Source organism: Hippocampus zosterae, chromosome 6, assembly GCF_025434085.1.
Source record: "Hippocampus zosterae strain Florida chromosome 6, ASM2543408v3, whole genome shotgun sequence".
NCBI lineage: Eukaryota > Metazoa > Chordata > Actinopteri > Syngnathiformes > Syngnathidae > Hippocampus > Hippocampus zosterae.
This window is the reverse complement of record NC_067456.1, coordinates 1-10,000: the sequence shown is the minus strand read 5'-3', so window position 1 is coordinate 10,000 and position 10,000 is coordinate 1.

Genomic DNA, 10,000 nt, shown 5'->3' with positions numbered 1-10,000 from the left:
GTTAGGGTTAGGGTTAGGGTTAGGGTTAGGGTTAGGGTTAGGGTTAGGGTTAGGGTTAGGGTTAGGGTTAGGGTTAGGGTTAGGGTTAGGGTTAGGGTTAGGGTTAGGGTTAGGGTTAGGGTTAGGGTTAGGGTTAGGGTTAGGGTTAGGGTTAGGGTTAGGGTTAGGGTTAGGGTTAGGGTTAGGGTTAGGGTTAGGGTTAGGGTTAGGGTTAGGGTTAGGGTTAGGGTTAGGGTTAGGGTTAGGGTTAGGGTTAGGGTTAGGGTTAGGGTTAGGGTTAGGGTTAGGGTTAGGGTTAGGGTTAGGGTTAGGGTTAGGGTTAGGGTTAGGGTTAGGGTTAGGGTTAGGGTTAGGGTTAGGGTTAGGGTTAGGGTTAGGGTTAGGGTTAGGGTTAGGGTTAGGGTTAGGGTTAGGGTTAGGGTTAGGGTTAGGGTTAGGGTTAGGGTTAGGGTTAGGGTTAGGGTTAGGGTTAGGGTTAGGGTTAGGGTTAGGGTTAGGGTTAGGGTTAGGGTTAGGGTTAGGGTTAGGGTTAGGGTTAGGGTTAGGGTTAGGGTTAGGGTTAGGGTTAGGGTTAGGGTTAGGGTTAGGGTTAGGGTTAGGGTTAGGGTTAGGGTTAGGGTTAGGGTTAGGGTTAGGGTTAGGGTTAGGGTTAGGGTTAGGGTTAGGGTTAGGGTTAGGGTTAGGGTTAGGGTTAGGGTTAGGGTTAGGGTTAGGGTTAGGGTTAGGGTTAGGGTTAGGGTTAGGGTTAGGGTTAGGGTTAGGGTTAGGGTTAGGGTTAGGGTTAGGGTTAGGGTTAGGGTTAGGGTTAGGGTTAGGGTTAGGGTTAGGGTTAGGGTTAGGGTTAGGGTTAGGGTTAGGGTTAGGGTTAGGGTTAGGGTTAGGGTTAGGGTTAGGGTTAGGGTTAGGGTTAGGGTTAGGGTTAGGGTTAGGGTTAGGGTTAGGGTTAGGGTTAGGGTTAGGGTTAGGGTTAGGGTTAGGGTTAGGGTTAGGGTTAGGGTTAGGGTTAGGGTTAGGGTTAGGGTTAGGGTTAGGGTTAGGGTTAGGGTTAGGGTTAGGGTTAGGGTTAGGGTTAGGGTTAGGGTTAGGGTTAGGGTTAGGGTTAGGGTTAGGGTTAGGGTTAGGGTTAGGGTTAGGGTTAGGGTTAGGGTTAGGGTTAGGGTTAGGGTTAGGGTTAGGGTTAGGGTTAGGGTTAGGGTTAGGGTTAGGGTTAGGGTTAGGGTTAGGGTTAGGGTTAGGGTTAGGGTTAGGGTTAGGGTTAGGGTTAGGGTTAGGGTTAGGGTTAGGGTTAGGGTTAGGGTTAGGGTTAGGGTTAGGGTTAGGGTTAGGGTTAGGGTTAGGGTTAGGGTTAGGGTTAGGGTTAGGGTTAGGGTTAGGGTTAGGGTTAGGGTTAGGGTTAGGGTTAGGGTTAGGGTTAGGGTTAGGGTTAGGGTTAGGGTTAGGGTTAGGGTTAGGGTTAGGGTTAGGGTTAGGGTTAGGGTTAGGGTTAGGGTTAGGGTTAGGGTTAGGGTTAGGGTTAGGGTTAGGGTTAGGGTTAGGGTTAGGGTTAGGGTTAGGGTTAGGGTTAGGGTTAGGGTTAGGGTTAGGGTTAGGGTTAGGGTTAGGGTTAGGGTTAGGGTTAGGGTTAGGGTTAGGGTTAGGGTTAGGGTTAGGGTTAGGGTTAGGGTTAGGGTTAGGGTTAGGGTTAGGGTTAGGGTTAGGGTTAGGGTTAGGGTTAGGGTTAGGGTTAGGGTTAGGGTTAGGGTTAGGGTTAGGGTTAGGGTTAGGGTTAGGGTTAGGGTTAGGGTTAGGGTTAGGGTTAGGGTTAGGGTTAGGGTTAGGGTTAGGGTTAGGGTTAGGGTTAGGGTTAGGGTTAGGGTTAGGGTTAGGGTTAGGGTTAGGGTTAGGGTTAGGGTTAGGGTTAGGGTTAGGGTTAGGGTTAGGGTTAGGGTTAGGGTTAGGGTTAGGGTTAGGGTTAGGGTTAGGGTTAGGGTTAGGGTTAGGGTTAGGGTTAGGGTTAGGGTTAGGGTTAGGGTTAGGGTTAGGGTTAGGGTTAGGGTTAGGGTTAGGGTTAGGGTTAGGGTTAGGGTTAGGGTTAGGGTTAGGGTTAGGGTTAGGGTTAGGGTTAGGGTTAGGGTTAGGGTTAGGGTTAGGGTTAGGGTTAGGGTTAGGGTTAGGGTTAGGGTTAGGGTTAGGGTTAGGGTTAGGGTTAGGGTTAGGGTTAGGGTTAGGGTTAGGGTTAGGGTTAGGGTTAGGGTTAGGGTTAGGGTTAGGGTTAGGGTTAGGGTTAGGGTTAGGGTTAGGGTTAGGGTTAGGGTTAGGGTTAGGGTTAGGGTTAGGGTTAGGGTTAGGGTTAGGGTTAGGGTTAGGGTTAGGGTTAGGGTTAGGGTTAGGGTTAGGGTTAGGGTTAGGGTTAGGGTTAGGGTTAGGGTTAGGGTTAGGGTTAGGGTTAGGGTTAGGGTTAGGGTTAGGGTTAGGGTTAGGGTTAGGGTTAGGGTTAGGGTTAGGGTTAGGGTTAGGGTTAGGGTTAGGGTTAGGGTTAGGGTTAGGGTTAGGGTTAGGGTTAGGGTTAGGGTTAGGGTTAGGGTTAGGGTTAGGGTTAGGGTTAGGGTTAGGGTTAGGGTTAGGGTTAGGGTTAGGGTTAGGGTTAGGGTTAGGGTTAGGGTTAGGGTTAGGGTTAGGGTTAGGGTTAGGGTTAGGGTTAGGGTTAGGGTTAGGGTTAGGGTTAGGGTTAGGGTTAGGGTTAGGGTTAGGGTTAGGGTTAGGGTTAGGGTTAGGGTTAGGGTTAGGGTTAGGGTTAGGGTTAGGGTTAGGGTTAGGGTTAGGGTTAGGGTTAGGGTTAGGGTTAGGGTTAGGGTTAGGGTTAGGGTTAGGGTTAGGGTTAGGGTTAGGGTTAGGGTTAGGGTTAGGGTTAGGGTTAGGGTTAGGGTTAGGGTTAGGGTTAGGGTTAGGGTTAGGGTTAGGGTTAGGGTTAGGGTTAGGGTTAGGGTTAGGGTTAGGGTTAGGGTTAGGGTTAGGGTTAGGGTTAGGGTTAGGGTTAGGGTTAGGGTTAGGGTTAGGGTTAGGGTTAGGGTTAGGGTTAGGGTTAGGGTTAGGGTTAGGGTTAGGGTTAGGGTTAGGGTTAGGGTTAGGGTTAGGGTTAGGGTTAGGGTTAGGGTTAGGGTTAGGGTTAGGGTTAGGGTTAGGGTTAGGGTTAGGGTTAGGGTTAGGGTTAGGGTTAGGGTTAGGGTTAGGGTTAGGGTTAGGGTTAGGGTTAGGGTTAGGGTTAGGGTTAGGGTTAGGGTTAGGGTTAGGGTTAGGGTTAGGGTTAGGGTTAGGGTTAGGGTTAGGGTTAGGGTTAGGGTTAGGGTTAGGGTTAGGGTTAGGGTTAGGGTTAGGGTTAGGGTTAGGGTTAGGGTTAGGGTTAGGGTTAGGGTTAGGGTTAGGGTTAGGGTTAGGGTTAGGGTTAGGGTTAGGGTTAGGGTTAGGGTTAGGGTTAGGGTTAGGGTTAGGGTTAGGGTTAGGGTTAGGGTTAGGGTTAGGGTTAGGGTTAGGGTTAGGGTTAGGGTTAGGGTTAGGGTTAGGGTTAGGGTTAGGGTTAGGGTTAGGGTTAGGGTTAGGGTTAGGGTTAGGGTTAGGGTTAGGGTTAGGGTTAGGGTTAGGGTTAGGGTTAGGGTTAGGGTTAGGGTTAGGGTTAGGGTTAGGGTTAGGGTTAGGGTTAGGGTTAGGGTTAGGGTTAGGGTTAGGGTTAGGGTTAGGGTTAGGGTTAGGGTTAGGGTTAGGGTTAGGGTTAGGGTTAGGGTTAGGGTTAGGGTTAGGGTTAGGGTTAGGGTTAGGGTTAGGGTTAGGGTTAGGGTTAGGGTTAGGGTTAGGGTTAGGGTTAGGGTTAGGGTTAGGGTTAGGGTTAGGGTTAGGGTTAGGGTTAGGGTTAGGGTTAGGGTTAGGGTTAGGGTTAGGGTTAGGGTTAGGGTTAGGGTTAGGGTTAGGGTTAGGGTTAGGGTTAGGGTTAGGGTTAGGGTTAGGGTTAGGGTTAGGGTTAGGGTTAGGGTTAGGGTTAGGGTTAGGGTTAGGGTTAGGGTTAGGGTTAGGGTTAGGGTTAGGGTTAGGGTTAGGGTTAGGGTTAGGGTTAGGGTTAGGGTTAGGGTTAGGGTTAGGGTTAGGGTTAGGGTTAGGGTTAGGGTTAGGGTTAGGGTTAGGGTTAGGGTTAGGGTTAGGGTTAGGGTTAGGGTTAGGGTTAGGGTTAGGGTTAGGGTTAGGGTTAGGGTTAGGGTTAGGGTTAGGGTTAGGGTTAGGGTTAGGGTTAGGGTTAGGGTTAGGGTTAGGGTTAGGGTTAGGGTTAGGGTTAGGGTTAGGGTTAGGGTTAGGGTTAGGGTTAGGGTTAGGGTTAGGGTTAGGGTTAGGGTTAGGGTTAGGGTTAGGGTTAGGGTTAGGGTTAGGGTTAGGGTTAGGGTTAGGGTTAGGGTTAGGGTTAGGGTTAGGGTTAGGGTTAGGGTTAGGGTTAGGGTTAGGGTTAGGGTTAGGGTTAGGGTTAGGGTTAGGGTTAGGGTTAGGGTTAGGGTTAGGGTTAGGGTTAGGGTTAGGGTTAGGGTTAGGGTTAGGGTTAGGGTTAGGGTTAGGGTTAGGGTTAGGGTTAGGGTTAGGGTTAGGGTTAGGGTTAGGGTTAGGGTTAGGGTTAGGGTTAGGGTTAGGGTTAGGGTTAGGGTTAGGGTTAGGGTTAGGGTTAGGGTTAGGGTTAGGGTTAGGGTTAGGGTTAGGGTTAGGGTTAGGGTTAGGGTTAGGGTTAGGGTTAGGGTTAGGGTTAGGGTTAGGGTTAGGGTTAGGGTTAGGGTTAGGGTTAGGGTTAGGGTTAGGGTTAGGGTTAGGGTTAGGGTTAGGGTTAGGGTTAGGGTTAGGGTTAGGGTTAGGGTTAGGGTTAGGGTTAGGGTTAGGGTTAGGGTTAGGGTTAGGGTTAGGGTTAGGGTTAGGGTTAGGGTTAGGGTTAGGGTTAGGGTTAGGGTTAGGGTTAGGGTTAGGGTTAGGGTTAGGGTTAGGGTTAGGGTTAGGGTTAGGGTTAGGGTTAGGGTTAGGGTTAGGGTTAGGGTTAGGGTTAGGGTTAGGGTTAGGGTTAGGGTTAGGGTTAGGGTTAGGGTTAGGGTTAGGGTTAGGGTTAGGGTTAGGGTTAGGGTTAGGGTTAGGGTTAGGGTTAGGGTTAGGGTTAGGGTTAGGGTTAGGGTTAGGGTTAGGGTTAGGGTTAGGGTTAGGGTTAGGGTTAGGGTTAGGGTTAGGGTTAGGGTTAGGGTTAGGGTTAGGGTTAGGGTTAGGGTTAGGGTTAGGGTTAGGGTTAGGGTTAGGGTTAGGGTTAGGGTTAGGGTTAGGGTTAGGGTTAGGGTTAGGGTTAGGGTTAGGGTTAGGGTTAGGGTTAGGGTTAGGGTTAGGGTTAGGGTTAGGGTTAGGGTTAGGGTTAGGGTTAGGGTTAGGGTTAGGGTTAGGGTTAGGGTTAGGGTTAGGGTTAGGGTTAGGGTTAGGGTTAGGGTTAGGGTTAGGGTTAGGGTTAGGGTTAGGGTTAGGGTTAGGGTTAGGGTTAGGGTTAGGGTTAGGGTTAGGGTTAGGGTTAGGGTTAGGGTTAGGGTTAGGGTTAGGGTTAGGGTTAGGGTTAGGGTTAGGGTTAGGGTTAGGGTTAGGGTTAGGGTTAGGGTTAGGGTTAGGGTTAGGGTTAGGGTTAGGGTTAGGGTTAGGGTTAGGGTTAGGGTTAGGGTTAGGGTTAGGGTTAGGGTTAGGGTTAGGGTTAGGGTTAGGGTTAGGGTTAGGGTTAGGGTTAGGGTTAGGGTTAGGGTTAGGGTTAGGGTTAGGGTTAGGGTTAGGGTTAGGGTTAGGGTTAGGGTTAGGGTTAGGGTTAGGGTTAGGGTTAGGGTTAGGGTTAGGGTTAGGGTTAGGGTTAGGGTTAGGGTTAGGGTTAGGGTTAGGGTTAGGGTTAGGGTTAGGGTTAGGGTTAGGGTTAGGGTTAGGGTTAGGGTTAGGGTTAGGGTTAGGGTTAGGGTTAGGGTTAGGGTTAGGGTTAGGGTTAGGGTTAGGGTTAGGGTTAGGGTTAGGGTTAGGGTTAGGGTTAGGGTTAGGGTTAGGGTTAGGGTTAGGGTTAGGGTTAGGGTTAGGGTTAGGGTTAGGGTTAGGGTTAGGGTTAGGGTTAGGGTTAGGGTTAGGGTTAGGGTTAGGGTTAGGGTTAGGGTTAGGGTTAGGGTTAGGGTTAGGGTTAGGGTTAGGGTTAGGGTTAGGGTTAGGGTTAGGGTTAGGGTTAGGGTTAGGGTTAGGGTTAGGGTTAGGGTTAGGGTTAGGGTTAGGGTTAGGGTTAGGGTTAGGGTTAGGGTTAGGGTTAGGGTTAGGGTTAGGGTTAGGGTTAGGGTTAGGGTTAGGGTTAGGGTTAGGGTTAGGGTTAGGGTTAGGGTTAGGGTTAGGGTTAGGGTTAGGGTTAGGGTTAGGGTTAGGGTTAGGGTTAGGGTTAGGGTTAGGGTTAGGGTTAGGGTTAGGGTTAGGGTTAGGGTTAGGGTTAGGGTTAGGGTTAGGGTTAGGGTTAGGGTTAGGGTTAGGGTTAGGGTTAGGGTTAGGGTTAGGGTTAGGGTTAGGGTTAGGGTTAGGGTTAGGGTTAGGGTTAGGGTTAGGGTTAGGGTTAGGGTTAGGGTTAGGGTTAGGGTTAGGGTTAGGGTTAGGGTTAGGGTTAGGGTTAGGGTTAGGGTTAGGGTTAGGGTTAGGGTTAGGGTTAGGGTTAGGGTTAGGGTTAGGGTTAGGGTTAGGGTTAGGGTTAGGGTTAGGGTTAGGGTTAGGGTTAGGGTTAGGGTTAGGGTTAGGGTTAGGGTTAGGGTTAGGGTTAGGGTTAGGGTTAGGGTTAGGGTTAGGGTTAGGGTTAGGGTTAGGGTTAGGGTTAGGGTTAGGGTTAGGGTTAGGGTTAGGGTTAGGGTTAGGGTTAGGGTTAGGGTTAGGGTTAGGGTTAGGGTTAGGGTTAGGGTTAGGGTTAGGGTTAGGGTTAGGGTTAGGGTTAGGGTTAGGGTTAGGGTTAGGGTTAGGGTTAGGGTTAGGGTTAGGGTTAGGGTTAGGGTTAGGGTTAGGGTTAGGGTTAGGGTTAGGGTTAGGGTTAGGGTTAGGGTTAGGGTTAGGGTTAGGGTTAGGGTTAGGGTTAGGGTTAGGGTTAGGGTTAGGGTTAGGGTTAGGGTTAGGGTTAGGGTTAGGGTTAGGGTTAGGGTTAGGGTTAGGGTTAGGGTTAGGGTTAGGGTTAGGGTTAGGGTTAGGGTTAGGGTTAGGGTTAGGGTTAGGGTTAGGGTTAGGGTTAGGGTTAGGGTTAGGGTTAGGGTTAGGGTTAGGGTTAGGGTTAGGGTTAGGGTTAGGGTTAGGGTTAGGGTTAGGGTTAGGGTTAGGGTTAGGGTTAGGGTTAGGGTTAGGGTTAGGGTTAGGGTTAGGGTTAGGGTTAGGGTTAGGGTTAGGGTTAGGGTTAGGGTTAGGGTTAGGGTTAGGGTTAGGGTTAGGGTTAGGGTTAGGGTTAGGGTTAGGGTTAGGGTTAGGGTTAGGGTTAGGGTTAGGGTTAGGGTTAGGGTTAGGGTTAGGGTTAGGGTTAGGGTTAGGGTTAGGGTTAGGGTTAGGGTTAGGGTTAGGGTTAGGGTTAGGGTTAGGGTTAGGGTTAGGGTTAGGGTTAGGGTTAGGGTTAGGGTTAGGGTTAGGGTTAGGGTTAGGGTTAGGGTTAGGGTTAGGGTTAGGGTTAGGGTTAGGGTTAGGGTTAGGGTTAGGGTTAGGGTTAGGGTTAGGGTTAGGGTTAGGGTTAGGGTTAGGGTTAGGGTTAGGGTTAGGGTTAGGGTTAGGGTTAGGGTTAGGGTTAGGGTTAGGGTTAGGGTTAGGGTTAGGGTTAGGGTTAGGGTTAGGGTTAGGGTTAGGGTTAGGGTTAGGGTTAGGGTTAGGGTTAGGGTTAGGGTTAGGGTTAGGGTTAGGGTTAGGGTTAGGGTTAGGGTTAGGGTTAGGGTTAGGGTTAGGGTTAGGGTTAGGGTTAGGGTTAGGGTTAGGGTTAGGGTTAGGGTTAGGGTTAGGGTTAGGGTTAGGGTTAGGGTTAGGGTTAGGGTTAGGGTTAGGGTTAGGGTTAGGGTTAGGGTTAGGGTTAGGGTTAGGGTTAGGGTTAGGGTTAGGGTTAGGGTTAGGGTTAGGGTTAGGGTTAGGGTTAGGGTTAGGGTTAGGGTTAGGGTTAGGGTTAGGGTTAGGGTTAGGGTTAGGGTTAGGGTTAGGGTTAGGGTTAGGGTTAGGGTTAGGGTTAGGGTTAGGGTTAGGGTTAGGGTTAGGGTTAGGGTTAGGGTTAGGGTTAGGGTTAGGGTTAGGGTTAGGGTTAGGGTTAGGGTTAGGGTTAGGGTTAGGGTTAGGGTTAGGGTTAGGGTTAGGGTTAGGGTTAGGGTTAGGGTTAGGGTTAGGGTTAGGGTTAGGGTTAGGGTTAGGGTTAGGGTTAGGGTTAGGGTTAGGGTTAGGGTTAGGGTTAGGGTTAGGGTTAGGGTTAGGGTTAGGGTTAGGGTTAGGGTTAGGGTTAGGGTTAGGGTTAGGGTTAGGGTTAGGGTTAGGGTTAGGGTTAGGGTTAGGGTTAGGGTTAGGGTTAGGGTTAGGGTTAGGGTTAGGGTTAGGGTTAGGGTTAGGGTTAGGGTTAGGGTTAGGGTTAGGGTTAGGGTTAGGGTTAGGGTTAGGGTTAGGGTTAGGGTTAGGGTTAGGGTTAGGGTTAGGGTTAGGGTTAGGGTTAGGGTTAGGGTTAGGGTTAGGGTTAGGGTTAGGGTTAGGGTTAGGGTTAGGGTTAGGGTTAGGGTTAGGGTTAGGGTTAGGGTTAGGGTTAGGGTTAGGGTTAGGGTTAGGGTTAGGGTTAGGGTTAGGGTTAGGGTTAGGGTTAGGGTTAGGGTTAGGGTTAGGGTTAGGGTTAGGGTTAGGGTTAGGGTTAGGGTTAGGGTTAGGGTTAGGGTTAGGGTTAGGGTTAGGGTTAGGGTTAGGGTTAGGGTTAGGGTTAGGGTTAGGGTTAGGGTTAGGGTTAGGGTTAGGGTTAGGGTTAGGGTTAGGGTTAGGGTTAGGGTTAGGGTTAGGGTTAGGGTTAGGGTTAGGGTTAGGGTTAGGGTTAGGGTTAGGGTTAGGGTTAGGGTTAGGGTTAGGGTTAGGGTTAGGGTTAGGGTTAGGGTTAGGGTTAGGGTTAGGGTTAGGGTTAGGGTTAGGGTTAGGGTTAGGGTTAGGGTTAGGGTTAGGGTTAGGGTTAGGGTTAGGGTTAGGGTTAGGGTTAGGGTTAGGGTTAGGGTTAGGGTTAGGGTTAGGGTTAGGGTTAGGGTTAGGGTTAGGGTTAGGGTTAGGGTTAGGGTTAGGGTTAGGGTTAGGGTTAGGGTTAGGGTTAGGGTTAGGGTTAGGGTTAGGGTTAGGGTTAGGGTTAGGGTTAGGGTTAGGGTTAGGGTTAGGGTTAGGGTTAGGGTTAGGGTTAGGGTTAGGGTTAGGGTTAGGGTTAGGGTTAGGGTTAGGGTTAGGGTTAGGGTTAGGGTTAGGGTTAGGGTTAGGGTTAGGGTTAGGGTTAGGGTTAGGGTTAGGGTTAGGGTTAGGGTTAGGGTTAGGGTTAGGGTTAGGGTTAGGGTTAGGGTTAGGGTTAGGGTTAGGGTTAGGGTTAGGGTTAGGGTTAGGGTTAGGGTTAGGGTTAGGGTTAGGGTTAGGGTTAGGGTTAGGGTTAGGGTTAGGGTTAGGGTTAGGGTTAGGGTTAGGGTTAGGGTTAGGGTTAGGGTTAGGGTTAGGGTTAGGGTTAGGGTTAGGGTTAGGGTTAGGGTTAGGGTTAGGGTTAGGGTTAGGGTTAGGGTTAGGGTTAGGGTTAGGGTTAGGGTTAGGGTTAGGGTTAGGGTTAGGGTTAGGGTTAGGGTTAGGGTTAGGGTTAGGGTTAGGGTTAGGGTTAGGGTTAGGGTTAGGGTTAGGGTTAGGGTTAGGGTTAGGGTTAGGGTTAGGGTTAGGGTTAGGGTTAGGGTTAGGGTTAGGGTTAGGGTTAGGGTTAGGGTTAGGGTTAGGGTTAGGGTTAGGGTTAGGGTTAGGGTTAGGGTTA